Raw genomic sequence first — 14,605 nt, forward strand, 5'->3', positions numbered from 1 at the left:
TCGTATGTGTGTGGATACTTGGCCGAATAAATCAAATTCCGATTCTGATTCTGATTCTCAACATGGTAAAATTTAATTAAAAAAAGAGGGAGAACAAGAGAACAATTGACGGATAGTGGTTAAATTGCGGGCAGAGGTAAGAAACTGATTATGTAGGATGCATTAAGCCTTCGAATGGGCAAGTGAAAAAAAAAAAACACCAATGTTTGTAGCCACCTTGATAGGAAAATTTGGCATTCGAGATATCTGGCATCACTTTCGTGAAGTTTGGAGAACAGAAAGGATCTTCTGGCAGCCTTTGTGGTTTCGACTAGGTTCAATTTGAGTCATCTTAGCGATCAGGTTCTGCATTTTGAGTGACTTAGATGCAGACGTGTGATTCTTAAGTACAGCTAGTATGTTTCTTTCTACCATATGAACCGATGTTCATCACACGAGTAGCTGCATGAAACACTATCCGAATATTGACAGTTTCTGATCACCTTCCTAGATATGACAGGAGTAGCTGCGTAAAGGTTTATCTGGGCACCATCTTAAAGTTATGGTGCACGAACATTTACACCTTACGTGAACTTCAGAGATGATGGGCGAAGTGAGTCCGGAAGAGGTGAGTTTTAAGACCCTTTTTAAAATGTGGACAAAGATTCTGACCTACCCTAAACTCTAAGAAGCCCAGTGGTCATCTCTCTCCCTTTCCCTCAGTCTTTTCCCTTCACTGTTACCTCGATGCCCATCACTTCCAACTTGAAGGCAAGATCCGCACCTTATTCAGAAGACGTCAAGGTGCTTCTGATGCTCGCCTTGGAGTGTAAGAATTCTTGAAATAAAATTTGAATTTTTAAGATGGCTGGAAAGCTGGTTGTAAAAAATACATTATAGAACTATCTATACCATTCTTATTCTTGTACTATTCTTCTAAATAGTATCTGTTACACCTACAACAGTGATGTGCACCGACATGATTTTGCTGCATTCTGGAGAGCTCAGAACTTTTTATAAAAGTAAAACAAAACAAAAAAAAAAAAAAAAAAAATATTGCCATGGAGGGAGGCGTGGTGGCGCAGTGGGTTGGACCGGGTCCTGCTCTCCAGTGGGTCTGGGGTTCGAGTCCCGCTTGGGGTGCCTTGCGGCGGACTGGCGTCCCGTCCTGGGTGTGGCCCTCCTCCTCTGGCCTTACGTCCTGTGTTGCTGGGTAGGCTCTGGTTCCCCGTGACCCCGTATGGAACAAGTGGTTCCGAAAATGTGTGTGTGTGTGTATTGCCATGGAATAATATCACTGGCACAATGTAGCCAAAGATCAATTTCATTGTTTATTTTTCCAGGACTGGGTATGTTTCCCTTCTAGTCTCATGTGATTTTTCACTGTAAAATACAAATGTCTTTGGGAAATAACTTTCTCGAAGTCAAGAAGGGCAAGTTATTAAAGACAGTATGCTCAGCAGCACAGGAAAAATGTTCTTGTGTAAAACATGTACTGCTACAATCTGCCAATAAAGCCTTACTTTGCAGTCAATGTATATTTTCTTTTCTCTTTTGAGAAAAGTCTATTGCTGCAAAAATATCTTGATGAGAGCAAAGGGCAGCTTCTGCCTTAAGGCCTTAGATGAAACCGGAAACGCCCCCACCCCCACCCCCACCCCCCCATCTTTTTACAAGCGACACAGATTCCTTGGTTGCCTGAATGGATAATCTGCTCTCCTGCTGTTTCTCTCTGATGCTGCACTGGGCCCCATCTTGCCAGGATGCTGATGCAAACAAACAGTTTAACACACACAAACACTCACTTGCACTGCATTTTTAAAAGCCGTTCTGCTGTATTAGAATTTTGCTGTGTTCAAACTTATACATCCATACATGTTTGAAAAGTCAAAACCATGAAATGTGACACCTTGGCTGCAAATATTATACCTGAAACTGGAGGTGGCCATTCATTCCACGTTCAACGGAATAGCCGTGTTTTTGTTTGCATTTTACATGGGCAGTGTAACAAATGATTTGGGCATATTTAACTATTTATATTTTTCATTTAGTTTTTCCCTAAAGTGACTTACAGTGTTAGGCTACTGCACATAATTTACCGGTTTATACAACTGGGTCCCCTGCAGGTATTCACTGGGTTGCCATGAACACCACTGTCAATTTTTGTTCAGTCAGAACCATAAGGTTTGAACGATAAACAACAGCACAGGAAGAAAAAAAAAAAAAAAACTGTGGCGCAGATTGCCTTCTACAAAATGTATTGTAAAATACATCTTGCAAATAAATAAATCAAGTATTAACCGTGTCAGTTTAAGGCTTCTGTATGTAGGGATGTAAGTGGGGATGCATGCAGGGTTTGCTGTCAGACTCATTCTGTTAAAATGATGTGACAGCTGCATAAATTTGATGTCAGCAGCTGCCTGAAAAATGGCTATGTTACTCAGGAAAAAAAAAAAAAAAAAAAAAACAATAACAAAAAACTGACATCCATGAAGTGGCCAGTGTAAATGTGGCCAGTGGCTAGTGTAAACATGGTGGCATGGCGGCACAGTAAGTAGCGCTGCTTTCTCACACTGCCTGTGTGGTGTGAGAAGACATGGGTTTGATCCCTGCTCAGTCTGTGTGGAGTTTGAATGTTCTCCCCATGTCTGTGTGGGTTTGCTCTGGGTGCTCTGGTTTCCTCCCACACTCCAAAGACATGCTATTCTGGTTCACCCATAGTGTGTGAGTGACAGAAAGAGTGTGTTCCACTGATGTACGGAGGAGTGACGCAGTGTAAGTCACTGTGGCGAATAAGGTGTGTGGGCTGATAACACTACACAGAGTTCATTGGAAGTCACTTTGGAGAGAAGCATCAGCTAAATAAATGTGAATGTACAGTAGTATAAAAATTGTGTAATAGAACAAATTGTGTGCTGTGAAATTCTGTAACTGTATTAAAGCACCAACGTGTCATATTAATTATTATAAAGTTTGTTTTTTTTTTTTTTTTTTAATCACATGTTCTGTTTTGGGTGTTGCTGGAGGTACCTGTCATATAATCAGTTCTCACTCTTGTTTTGGGTTTTAGCAACAGGCCAGTCTACATAAAAAGGTTACACTGGCACTTCCTTGGCTGCTTAGTGCAAATGCATTGCCTCCCTCCCTCTGGCTTTCTCTCTCCTACACACACAGAGGCGCACACCCGCAGTCATCTACATTTCCACACACATACGTGCAAATAGGATTCATCTGCAGCCCTCAGTCAAGCTTGATGGAATTTGGGAAAAAAAAAAATCTGAGGACTCAGGAAAAAAAAAGCCATTTCAGAGATGAAAAATCCAGAAACGAAGACCCAAAGTCATGAATGCAATTAAAAACGTTTCAAGGATCAGCTGCACAAATGACAGCACCGCAGCTTTGAGTATCATAACTACTTGCTTGCTCTCTAGTCTAAGGTCAGTCTTAGTTAATTGCTTTTAAATCAGTATCCAATATCCTTCACATAAAACAGTCAAGGCAATTGAATAATGAAACCTTCATCTCAAATCAAACATTTCCATTTTTATTTGTTTTGCAGTCAGGCAAAGGTTCCAGTTCTTCTAATGTCTTGCTATCCTGTAATATTGCTTCTCTTTCTTTAATGTTGCTTTTCAAAGTACAGCTATGATGCATCTTTTTCCTCTTTTTATTATACTGAAATTTACACTTGGGGGCGCGGTGGCGCAGCGAGTAGCATGGCTGTCTCACGGTGTCTGAGTAGTGCGAGAGTTTGCATGTTCTCCCTGTGTTTGCATGGGTTCCATCAGGGTGCTCTGGTTTCCTCCCATAGTCCAAAGACATGCTGTTCAGGTTTACCCATAGTGCGTGAGTGTGTGTTCCACTGATATATGGATGAGTGACCCAGTGTAAGTAGTGTTTCTAGCAGTGTAAGTCACTGTGGTGAATAAGGTGTGTGGGCTGATAGTAACACTACATAGAGTTCATTGGAAGTCGCTTTGGAGAAAAGTGTCTGCTAAATAAATGTAGGAGACAACAATATCAGGAAAAAAGTTAAAATCACTACTGTACAATGTTGGGAAATTCTATTAACACTTAACAGCATTCAGCAAATGAAAGTAAGAAAGTTTTATTCAGCAGATCATCGAACAGCAGTTCAGCATTCAAACCAGGGCTCCCTGAACCAAAGCAATACACTCCTTAAACACAATTAGAGTCGGTATCAACTACTAATGATTTCTCATTGATCACATCATACTGTATGTTTACGTACATGAATGTAGTCATTAAACATTAAAACAAAGTTAACGAGTCGCAAAACAAGGTCCTCAGGATGAGGACATGGCGCGTTTCTGAGGACAGAAGGAAGACATCGAAACGCGAACGTCTTGTATGGGACAGGGGCACAGGGTAAAAGACACAAAAGAGCGAGAGCTTCTGGCAGCAGGGGGTCACAGTGGCCCTGAGTACATGACCTCCATCCACAACAGGCAACATAAATTATTCTCTCCCAAGAGCACTTTATAGCATAGGCTGGTAATTCTGTATTTGAACTGGATGCTCACATAGTTTGCTATAGATCAATGTCACACACACATCATCTGAAACCACTTGTTCCATACAGGGTCGCAGGGAGCCAGAGCCTAGCCCAGCAACACAGGGCAGAAGGCTGGAGGGGGAGGGGACACACTCAGGACGGGACGCCAGTCCGTCGCAAGGCACCCCAAGCGGGACTCAAACCCCAGACCCACTGGAGAGCAGGACATGGTCAAACACACCACACCATGCCACCATGCCCCCCTCTAGACCACACACAGATCATCTGAACCACTTGTCCCATACGGGGTCGCGGGGAGCCGGACCCTAACCCGGCAACACAGAGCGTAAGGCTGGAGGGGGAGGGGACACACCCAGGACGGGATGCCAGTACATCGCAAAGCACCCCAAGCAGGACTCAAACCCCAGACCCACCAGAGAGCAGGACCTGGTCCAACCCACTGCACCACTGCACCACTGCACCCCCCATGAATGTCCTATATCTATAATTCCTCAGTAATAGAATACGGACATTACCGCCAAAACAGCTGTCAATTCTGTAAAGGAAGAAATGAAAGTACATTGCACAGCATCAGAATCGTTGAACACATCCGCAGCCCGGTATCTGACTTACAACCAAGTGTGATACCATTAGATTTACATACCAGATTGGTAGCTGGTTAGTGCCTCGCTGCTAAAGAATAAGAAGTATAAAAGTACAAAGAGAACAGAGGGCATGAGAGCATGAAAACAGCACAGCAAGCAGTCATAATTATCAAATGCCCCATCATTTTTTCCATAAAAGAATCAAAAAGCAAAATAAGTAAACCAAGCACACTGCAACAAAAAGAGATTTACCCTAAACACCACGGGCAATTTAGAGTCACCAAATCCCATGAATCTGGACAGTTGGGTCAAACCTGTTCTGTGTTGGACCCACAGTGACCTATTGTTGCATTACAGTGTATCATACCAGCTATTATATTTACATTGACATGTATTCATTTACAGGGGGCGCGGTGGCGCAGTGGGTTGGACCACAGTCCTGCTCTCCGGTGGGTCTGGGGTTCGAGTCCCGCTTGGGGTGCCTTGCGGCGGACTGGCGTCCCGTCCTAGGTGTGTCCCCTCCCCCTCCGGCCTTACGCCCTGTGTTACCGGGTTAGGCTCCGGTTCCCCGTGACCCCGTATGGGACAAGCGGTTCTGAAAATGTGTGTGTGTGTGTGTGTGTGTGTGTGTGTGTGTGTGTGTGTGTGTGTGTGTGTGTGTGTGTGTATTCATTTATCACTCTTCTCCAAAGCGATGTACATCTCATAGAAAATACAATGTGTTCATTACATGAGCAGGAAGAGACACTTAGATGCAGATGTGTGATTCTCAAGTACAGTTTGTTTCTTTCCACTATGTGAACCAATGTTCATCACACGAGTAGCTGCATAAAACTTTGCATAAAAATATCCGAATATCCACAATTTCAAATCACCAAATTTTTTTTTTTTTGAGACATGTATAAACATTTACGTTAGATTATATTATAAGACGGAACAGTGCTGTGCTGTGTGAAAACGGTGGGAACGAGAAGCAGAGCACCATATCATAAAAATTCGGAAACATTGTACCCTGAATTTCCCTGCTGCGTACAGTGCTGATGACTCATAGGGACAAGAATGTCAAAAGGAATTTTCTTTAGCTTTTTAATTACCTTGGCACTGTGGGATAAATGCATTATTCAAACCTTACTATTCACTTAATGAGATCTACACCTTTACAAATTTTCTGCACTTTGAGCAGCAAAAATCTGGAGTGACATTTATTTCTCCTTTGTAATACAGTTTTTATGAGGAAGGTGCAGGTAATGGATATGACGAATTTTCCTGGTATGATTTATGTGTAAATTTAGACCTCATTACAATATCTACTAGTTATGATGAGGAACTCGACATCAATTGAAGACCTTAGCCTTTGTATCTATACAATGAAAGCCATGCATCTACAGCTTTTCCTCAATATCTATTTAAGGCAGGAACTATAAATATCTCTTTTTGAACAGCAGAAAGCGATAGAATGTATTTTGAATACAAATGTAAAAATACATGTTGAAATGACATTGTAAAAGAAAGGTAACCTGCATGAGGAAGGAGAAAGGTTCTGAGATTACACGGTGTTATAATAGTGAGAGATGAGATACAGATGATGGTGAGTTTATTCGCTGAGCACTGAGTTCGGCATGTTTGGTGCAAAGGTTTCATTACGAATCAAGGTGACATCGAAAGCATGTAGATGGTTGACGATGTTACTTTAAGTGGAAACTGAAAATTTGCCCCAAACATGCTTGGAGCTCGTTTAATAAACAGAGTAGAGCAACATACAGATAATGATGAGAAAGAATATCATTATTGTAAATGTGACACAATTTGATTGAATGAGTAGAAAAAAAGAGGGGGTGCGGTGGCGCAGTGGGTTGGACCGCAGTCCTACTCTCCGGGGGGTCTGGGGTTCGAGTCCCGCTTGGGGTGCCTTGTGACGGACTGGCGTCCCGTCCTGGGTGCGTCCCCTTCCCCCTCCGGCCTTACGCCCTGTGTTGCCGGGTAGGCTCCGGTTCCCCGTGACCCCGTAAGGGACAAGCGGTTCTGAAAATGTGTGTGTGTGTGAGTAGAAAAAAATGGTGAGATACCAGTGCAGCATATTATCAGTTTCCAAGGAAAATGACAAGGTTGCTCTAACTGGACAGTAATGGAATTCCCTTAGAGAGGTAAAGTACCCCGGTACTCCCTGCACCTTCCAATTAATACATTGCTGTGTCCATAAATATTCAGTTGCTTTACGTTCAGCTCAAACATCCATCTCATTTATTCTTCGAGTCATACAGTATATTTAAGAGCTGAACATGTAGAGAGCTTAATAACAAGGGTAAATATCTGGTTGTCTTGTACAATAACAAAATTACAGTTGTTACCCAAAGCAGCTCCAAAAATGGAAGACAGCCTATATCAGCAGGAAACATGGTGTTGATTTTCTTTCTTTAGGTCATGCACAAATAGTGGGAGCAGTGGCAGCAGTAATGCGGTCGCTGTACCGAACTGTGGTGGTGAAGGGGGAGCTGAGCCATAAGGCAAAGCTCTCCATTTACCGGTCGAGCTACGTCCCTACCCTCACCTATGGTCAGGAACTCTGGGTAATGACCAAAAGAAAAAGATCATGGATACAAGCGGCTGAGATGAGTTTTCTCCGGAGGATGTTGGGACTCACTCTCCAACAGGGTGAGGAGTTTTGACATCCGGGAGGAACTCAGAGTAGAGCCGCTACTCCTCCGCATTGAGAGGAGCCAGTTGAGGTGGTTCGGGCATCTGATAAGGATCCTTCCTGGGCGCCTCCCTTTGGAGGTATACCAGACACGGCCAACTGGGACGAGGTCCCGATGGCTCGGGGATCTAGCAGTGTAAGTGTCATCCCTCGAAGATCCCCCGGGATGAGCTGGAGGAAGTTGTGGGGAACGGGGCCGTCTGGGCCTCTCTGCTCTCCCTATTGCCACCGCAGCCCTAGACGGACAAGCGGGCGAGAGAATGGATGGATGGATGGATGGATGATGCACAAATAGTTATAAATTGTCTAATAAATTGTCCATTTGAGCTGCCTTAGAGGTCATTCCCTTCATGAAGTCCGGGGTAACATGTCATATGGCATCTTTATTTTCCAAATCAAACACAAATTCTACCATCCAGCACTTGGAAGTTTCACAAGTAGAAAATTTTTGCATGACAGATGAATTATAGGCATCAACAGCAAAGTGCAAATCCTTGTTTACATAACATGAAAGTAATGGTTCTTGACATTTAAGGTACATCTGAGATAAACAGGTCTTATTTTAGTCCCTAGAAATTATACTGCATTTTTACGCAAATGTGGCACACTGCACAGATAGGAAACTCTGGACTCTTGTCCATCTCTTAATAAATTACACTGGAACACTTCATGCTGATTACTTACAAATTGTTACAAATTTCAAAACACATCACATTAACAATTAATAATGCTATCAGACTTTAATCACACTTTTGCTTACACCGTTGGTAGATACCATTTTTGGCTTTACATTTCATTGCAAGATAATTGCATACAAATTTTGCAAGTTTTTTCTGGCGACTTCACTTTCAGCTAATATTTAAAACAAAGAGGATGCCTTGACTAGACAGCGTCTGTTTCCATGACACCAGCCCATATTTTCTTGACACAAGAGAAGCCAATTTTGTACAGAGGACAGAGAACTACAGCTTTTGGCTTTGAAGACAACGTGTACTGTGTATCTCTTAGATATCCATCACCTAGATAAGTACCAAAAAAGGAAATCCTGTTGCACCAAAGTGATAAAACTGTACAATATTCTTTTTCCAATATAGTAAAAAACTGATAAATTTAATGTATAGTGTGACAGTGGGCACTGAATTAAGAAACTAAGCACTTTTTATGTGTATTTGGCAGATAGGATTGCTTCATAATGGAGCAGCTAAAAGCTTGGCATGACAGCTTCAGTGGGGGTGCCTGCATTTGCCATGCCTTGGAGTGATGGAAAATGTAGTTAAGCGACCCACCATGTCGCATGGGATGTTGTGCTGCCAATACTTTTTTTTTTTTTTTTTTTTCGCTCCTATGGGGAATCAATGGCTGAACATTACTTATTTATTCGCTGGAGTGACATCCAGTCTAGGAGAGTTTTCAGTGAAACTTTCAAGGTCAGCCTAATTTTGTAAATAAAATGTAACTGGATCAGATTTCAAGCTGATCACAGCATGTTCAGAAAAAAGTGTTAAAATATAATAGAGATATACATAAAATGAATGGCGTACAATAGAAAAATCATGACATAACATCTTATATGGCCAGGAATGTCATCGGTGGTCTGAAATCTTGACATTTTCAACTTTACGTGCAGAGAAATCAAAAACATTCAGTAGAAGAAAAAAGCTTTAACTTCTCGTTCCTGTTTGAGGTGTGATGTGTTCAACATTTAGCCGCATGATTAACGGTGGTTTCTGGCCATTAAGTTTTACTGCTCATTGACATTTCACCCCGAGGATAAATAAATCTTTTTCAATGGATTACTTTTGCGTCTGAATGTATTGCTGTACATTCCTGACTTGTCGAACAAAACAATGCCTCTGAGAGGTGCTTACAGTTTGAACTGCTCCTGATACTAAATAATCTGGTGATGATCCAATTTAATTTCCCTAGAGGCCTGCATTGTTTTTATGAAATATCAAGTTTATATTCAGCTAAACATTTTCCTACAGTGACATGACAACAAAGGTCTCCTTTAAACTTGAAACTTGAACATATCTGAAATAATCAGTTACCTGAACCACAATGGAAACAGCCCTTTACTTCTATCAGCATCAGTATTAGCATAATAATTGATGGAAAACCCTTAAGCACGGCACACAGCTACCGGTAATCGAAGACATTCATCTGCCCAGATGTCAGAGCAGGGCCTCCAAAATTATCAGGGACTCTCTCTCTCTCACACACACACACACACACACACACTTTCAGAACCGCCTGTCCCATACGGGGTCGCGGGGAACCGGAGCATACCCGGCAACACAGGGCGTAGGGCCGGAGGGGGAGGGGACACACCCAGGACGGGACGCCAGTCTGTCGCAAGGCACCCCAAGCGGGACTCACTGCACAGCAGGACTGTGGTCCAACCCACTGCGCCACCACACCCCCTTATCAGGGACTCCACCTCTTCAAACTGCTCCCCTCTGCAAGGCGATACAGGACAATTCACAAACACACCACAAGGATGAAAAGCAGCTTCTTCCCCAGAGCTGTGAAACAACTCAACACTGCCTGATTTTTACCGCCCTAATACATGTAAGAGGGGACGTGGTGGTGCAGTGGATTGGACCGGGTCCTGCTCTCCGGTGGGTCTGGGGTTCGAGTCCTGCTTGAGGTGCCTTGTGACACACTGGCATCCTGTCCTGGGTGTGTCCCTGTCCCCTCCAGCCTTATGCCCTGTGTTGCCAGGTTAGGCTCTGGCTGACTAGAACAAGCAGTTCAGAATACACATAAGAAATTCCACTACACATGCACTTTCTTGTCTGTCTGTCTTTCATTTATTTGTAAATCTTTAATTATCTGTTGGGGGAGTGCAGTGGCGCAGCAGGCTTGGCCAAGTCCTGCTCTGGGGTGGATCTGGGGTTCAAATCCTGCTTGGGATGCCTTGCAATGGACTGGCATCCCATCCTGGGTGTGTCCCCTCCCCCTCCAGCCTTGCGCCCTGCGTTGCCGGGTTGGGCGGCTCCGGTTGCCTTGGGACAAGTGATGTCAGACTGTGTGTGTAATTGCCTGTCCTATTTGTCTACTGTATTATCTGTTTAATTTTATGTTTTTATACTTAAGTGTAAGAACTCTGGGAATACCATCCATCCATCCATCCATCCATCCATCCATCTTCTTGGCTTTTTTGGCTTAGTCCTACTAGGGGCGCAGCGGCAACAGGTAGAGCAGAGCAGCCCAGATGCCCCTGTCCCTCGCAACTTCCTCCAGCTCAACCCGGGGGATCCCCAGCTGCTCCTAGGCCAGCTGGTAAATATAATCCGTCCAGCGGGTCCTGGGTCGACCTCGGGGCCTCGTCCCAGTTGGCCTTGCCTGGTATACCTCCAAAGGGAGGCGCCCAGGGAGCATCCTTACTAGATGCCCGAACCACCTCAACTGGCTCCTCTCAATGCGGAGGAGTAGCGGCTCTACTCTGAGCTCCTCCCAGATGTCCGAACTCCTCACCCAGGAATACCACTACAATTTCGTTGTATTGCACAGCAGTACGAAGACAATAAAGTCTTTAAATTCAATTCAAATGGAAAAGTTTGGAAGGCTGCATTAAACCCTTTGTAAAGTGACCTCAGCTTTTTAATTCTAAAGAGAGAGGCACACGATGAGCTGACAGACAACGCAAAGACACAAGTTTCCTCATTGATTTGTGTTTTGCTTGCATTCTCCTACTTGCTTGTGCCCTTCAGTTAAATAAGCATTTTTTATACAGCCTGCCTTTCGATTCCCATGATTTGAGCATGGGAAGATCTGCACTAGCAGAACCTTCCACTGTATCAGCATCTCCCTCTTATGGTGCTCAGCTGCCACTGTGGTCAAGTTCACAGCGACACTCTAAACTGCGGCAGTCAGCAGATGAGTTATTCCTACAAAGAACGTGCTTATTAATCAAGCTTATTAGTATAAGCAGCAGACAACACTGAATAGCCCCCACCCCGAGTTAAGTTATATTGGCAAGGTCATAATTATTTCTGTATGTTTAATGTGTCATAATTTTGCTGTTAAAACATGATGGCATTTTAAAAGACATATTTAAACCATATTTAAATGAGAATTGCCAATACACACAGTGGGATACTTTGTGAGCTTTCACTGCAACATACAGCTATTTATGGCCACAGAAACCTATGCTTCATTTACACTATTTAGCAGACACTTTTCCCAAAAGCAACTTCCAATCAACTCTGTGTAGTGTTATTAGCCCACACACCTTATTCACCGCGGTGACTTACACTGCTAGATACATTACTTACACTGGGTCATTCATCCATACATCAGTGGAACACACACACTATGGGTGACCCTGAACAGCATGTCTTTGGACTGTGGGAGGAAACCAGAGCACCTGGAGTAAACCAACGCAAACACAGCGAGAAAATGCAAAATCCACACAGACTGAGTGAGGATCAAGCCCACATCCTCTCGCACCACCAAGGAACTGTGACGCAACAGCACGTTTTTCTGTGCCACCCCATACTGACACTTTCTGCCCTTTAAATGTTATTTCTTTGAAACAATATTTTAAAATATGAGAAGCAATTAAATGAATGGTTACAACACAGGGGGGGACATGGTAGTACAGCAGGTTTGCCCAGGTCCTGCTCTCTGGTGGGTCTAGGGTTCAAGTCCTGCAGCAGACTGGCATCCTATCTGGGGTGTATCCCAGGTTAGGCTCCAACCCAACTTGGGATTTACAGTTAATCATTTAGCTGACACTTTTCTCTAAAGCAACTTACAGTGTTGAGGTTACAATTATTTACCCCTTTACACAGCTGGGTAATTTCACTGGAGCAATTTAGGGTAAGTACCTTGCTCAAGGGAACTACAGCCAGAGGTGAAGTGCAAAGCTGTGACCTTTGGGTCCAAAGGTAGTACTTCTAGCTACTGTCTCTGTGTGTGTGTGTGTGTGTGTGTGTGTGTGTGTGTGTGTGTGTGTGTGTACTATATTCAACTGTAATGACAAGGAGTCATGATACTGTTTTGCAAAATACCGAGAGACTGCGCTTGGATAATGCAGTCTTAAAGTGCATAAATTAAGAAAATGGAAATAAAATTGTTAGTGTGTATTTGGAGATAAGGGTCTTTAAGCTTCCTCCTAATAGTTTTTCAGAACTTTTTCTCCTTAATAGTTAAAGCATCAAAAAATGTAATGTGTGTAAAATTGTTACAGGATTTAATAAATTTTCTTGCTTTGTTGGCAGCTATTGGAATGGACTAGAAAGGATGTTGCCATGGGGGGATTAACAAATGCTATCACTAGCAGTATTCTGCCCTGTCAAGAGGGAAAGGAACTTGTTACCAACCAATAGGATCACAGCTCTAATTCCCATAAGATAAATATTTTGTTTGAATTGCTCCTGCAAGACCTCAGCTAAGTGGGTTCGTAAATATGAAATATTATGCACAGTTTATGCATGGCTAAGCATTATTGTAACACCCAACTAACTGCGTAGAGTTCATTTTAGAAATGCTATCATGAAAGTTATTCAACATCCCAGTAAATACATAAACTCCAGTTAGGAGATTTGATTTTTCAGGAGTTTCATACAATACCCCCACTTCGATTTATCTGAGACATTTTTTGGTGTTCACGAGAACCAAATCTGGATTTGGCGCACCTCCCGACAACTGAGCGCCATGAGATATTTGCCGTTATTCATTCAGCAGACGCTTTTCTCCAAAGCAACATACTACTGTTATGTAGTGTTTAACTGATACCTTTATCTGTCGTGACTTACAATGAGAGTTGATGACGGACGTGCCATCGAGTCAACCCCTCCGCCGGAGCGAAGAGGGGGATGGAAATGGTTTACCAGTCATCTTAGGTGTAAACACAACAGACTCCGAGCAGAACTCAAACCCCAGATGCACAAGGCAGCCCAAGAGTTACACTCCCCTTAACTCTCCATAACAATTTACACAGTTATAGAGCAGAGTAATGTAAGAAATAGAAAGGCACATAACTTAGAGTGACCAATCTTCCTAAAACACCTGCCTTTGGATTGTGTGATGAAACCTAGGCAAACATGGAAATCCTACACACAGAGGTGGGTTCAAACCCACTCCCACATGAGCAGCCCAATCATGGTAAGAGACCACTGGTACTCTACAAGTTGCCTGTCAGTCTTATTAGGCTTTTGATGATGTAGTAGAGTCAACGCCCATAAAGCTCAACGCTAAGGAACAGCATCACAATGCAGAAGTACTGGGGTTAGTGGCTCGAAATGTTTAAAATATTCAACGCTACGAGCAGGATTTGAACCTGCGCAGGGAAACCCTATTGGATTTCGAGTCCAACGCCTTAACCACTCGGCCATCGTAGCACAGGACACTACCTTCTTCATAGGCCTAGTCGTTTCACTAATTCACATGAGTTTGAATGAAAGATAAATACTCAAGTTGTGCTCTGTAGCACAATTTTATTTATTACAGTCATAGCTGAGATTTGTATTGAACATTGTACTATGAAGCTTTAACTGACTGTGTAGATGAAAAAATTAAGTTTCAAATGGCCAGAAAGTGACACTGGACACGATCATGTGAGAAATCCGTCACACTTGGGGTTTTGAAGGTGATATATTTCCCAGGATTTTAAAACTAAATTAAAAATTAATTTCTCCTTCCCCACAGCAGCTTGGGTATTTGGTGGTAGGTCTGAGCCCAGCTTAGTCTGTGGGGCTTTGCATCTTCTCCTTGCATGTTTCTTCCAGGTACTCTGGCAGAAGATGTGGCTGTTTCATTTGCAACATGATGAATGAGTAACCCAGGTTTGAATAATGGTAGGCT

At 43.1% G+C, this 14,605-nt stretch overlaps 1 non-coding gene across 1 annotated transcript; it reads right to left on the bottom strand.

Moving 5' to 3' along the window:
* Positions 1-14,060: 14,060 nt before the first annotated feature.
* trnas-cga (transfer RNA serine (anticodon CGA)) lies at positions 14,061-14,142 on the bottom strand. The gene has a single exon. It is a non-coding gene; the product is annotated as a tRNA-Ser (tRNA).
* Positions 14,143-14,605: the final 463 nt, after the last annotated feature.

The sequence above is a fragment of the Scleropages formosus genome, chromosome 4, assembly GCF_900964775.1.
Source record: "Scleropages formosus chromosome 4, fSclFor1.1, whole genome shotgun sequence".
Lineage (NCBI taxonomy): Eukaryota > Metazoa > Chordata > Actinopteri > Osteoglossiformes > Osteoglossidae > Scleropages > Scleropages formosus.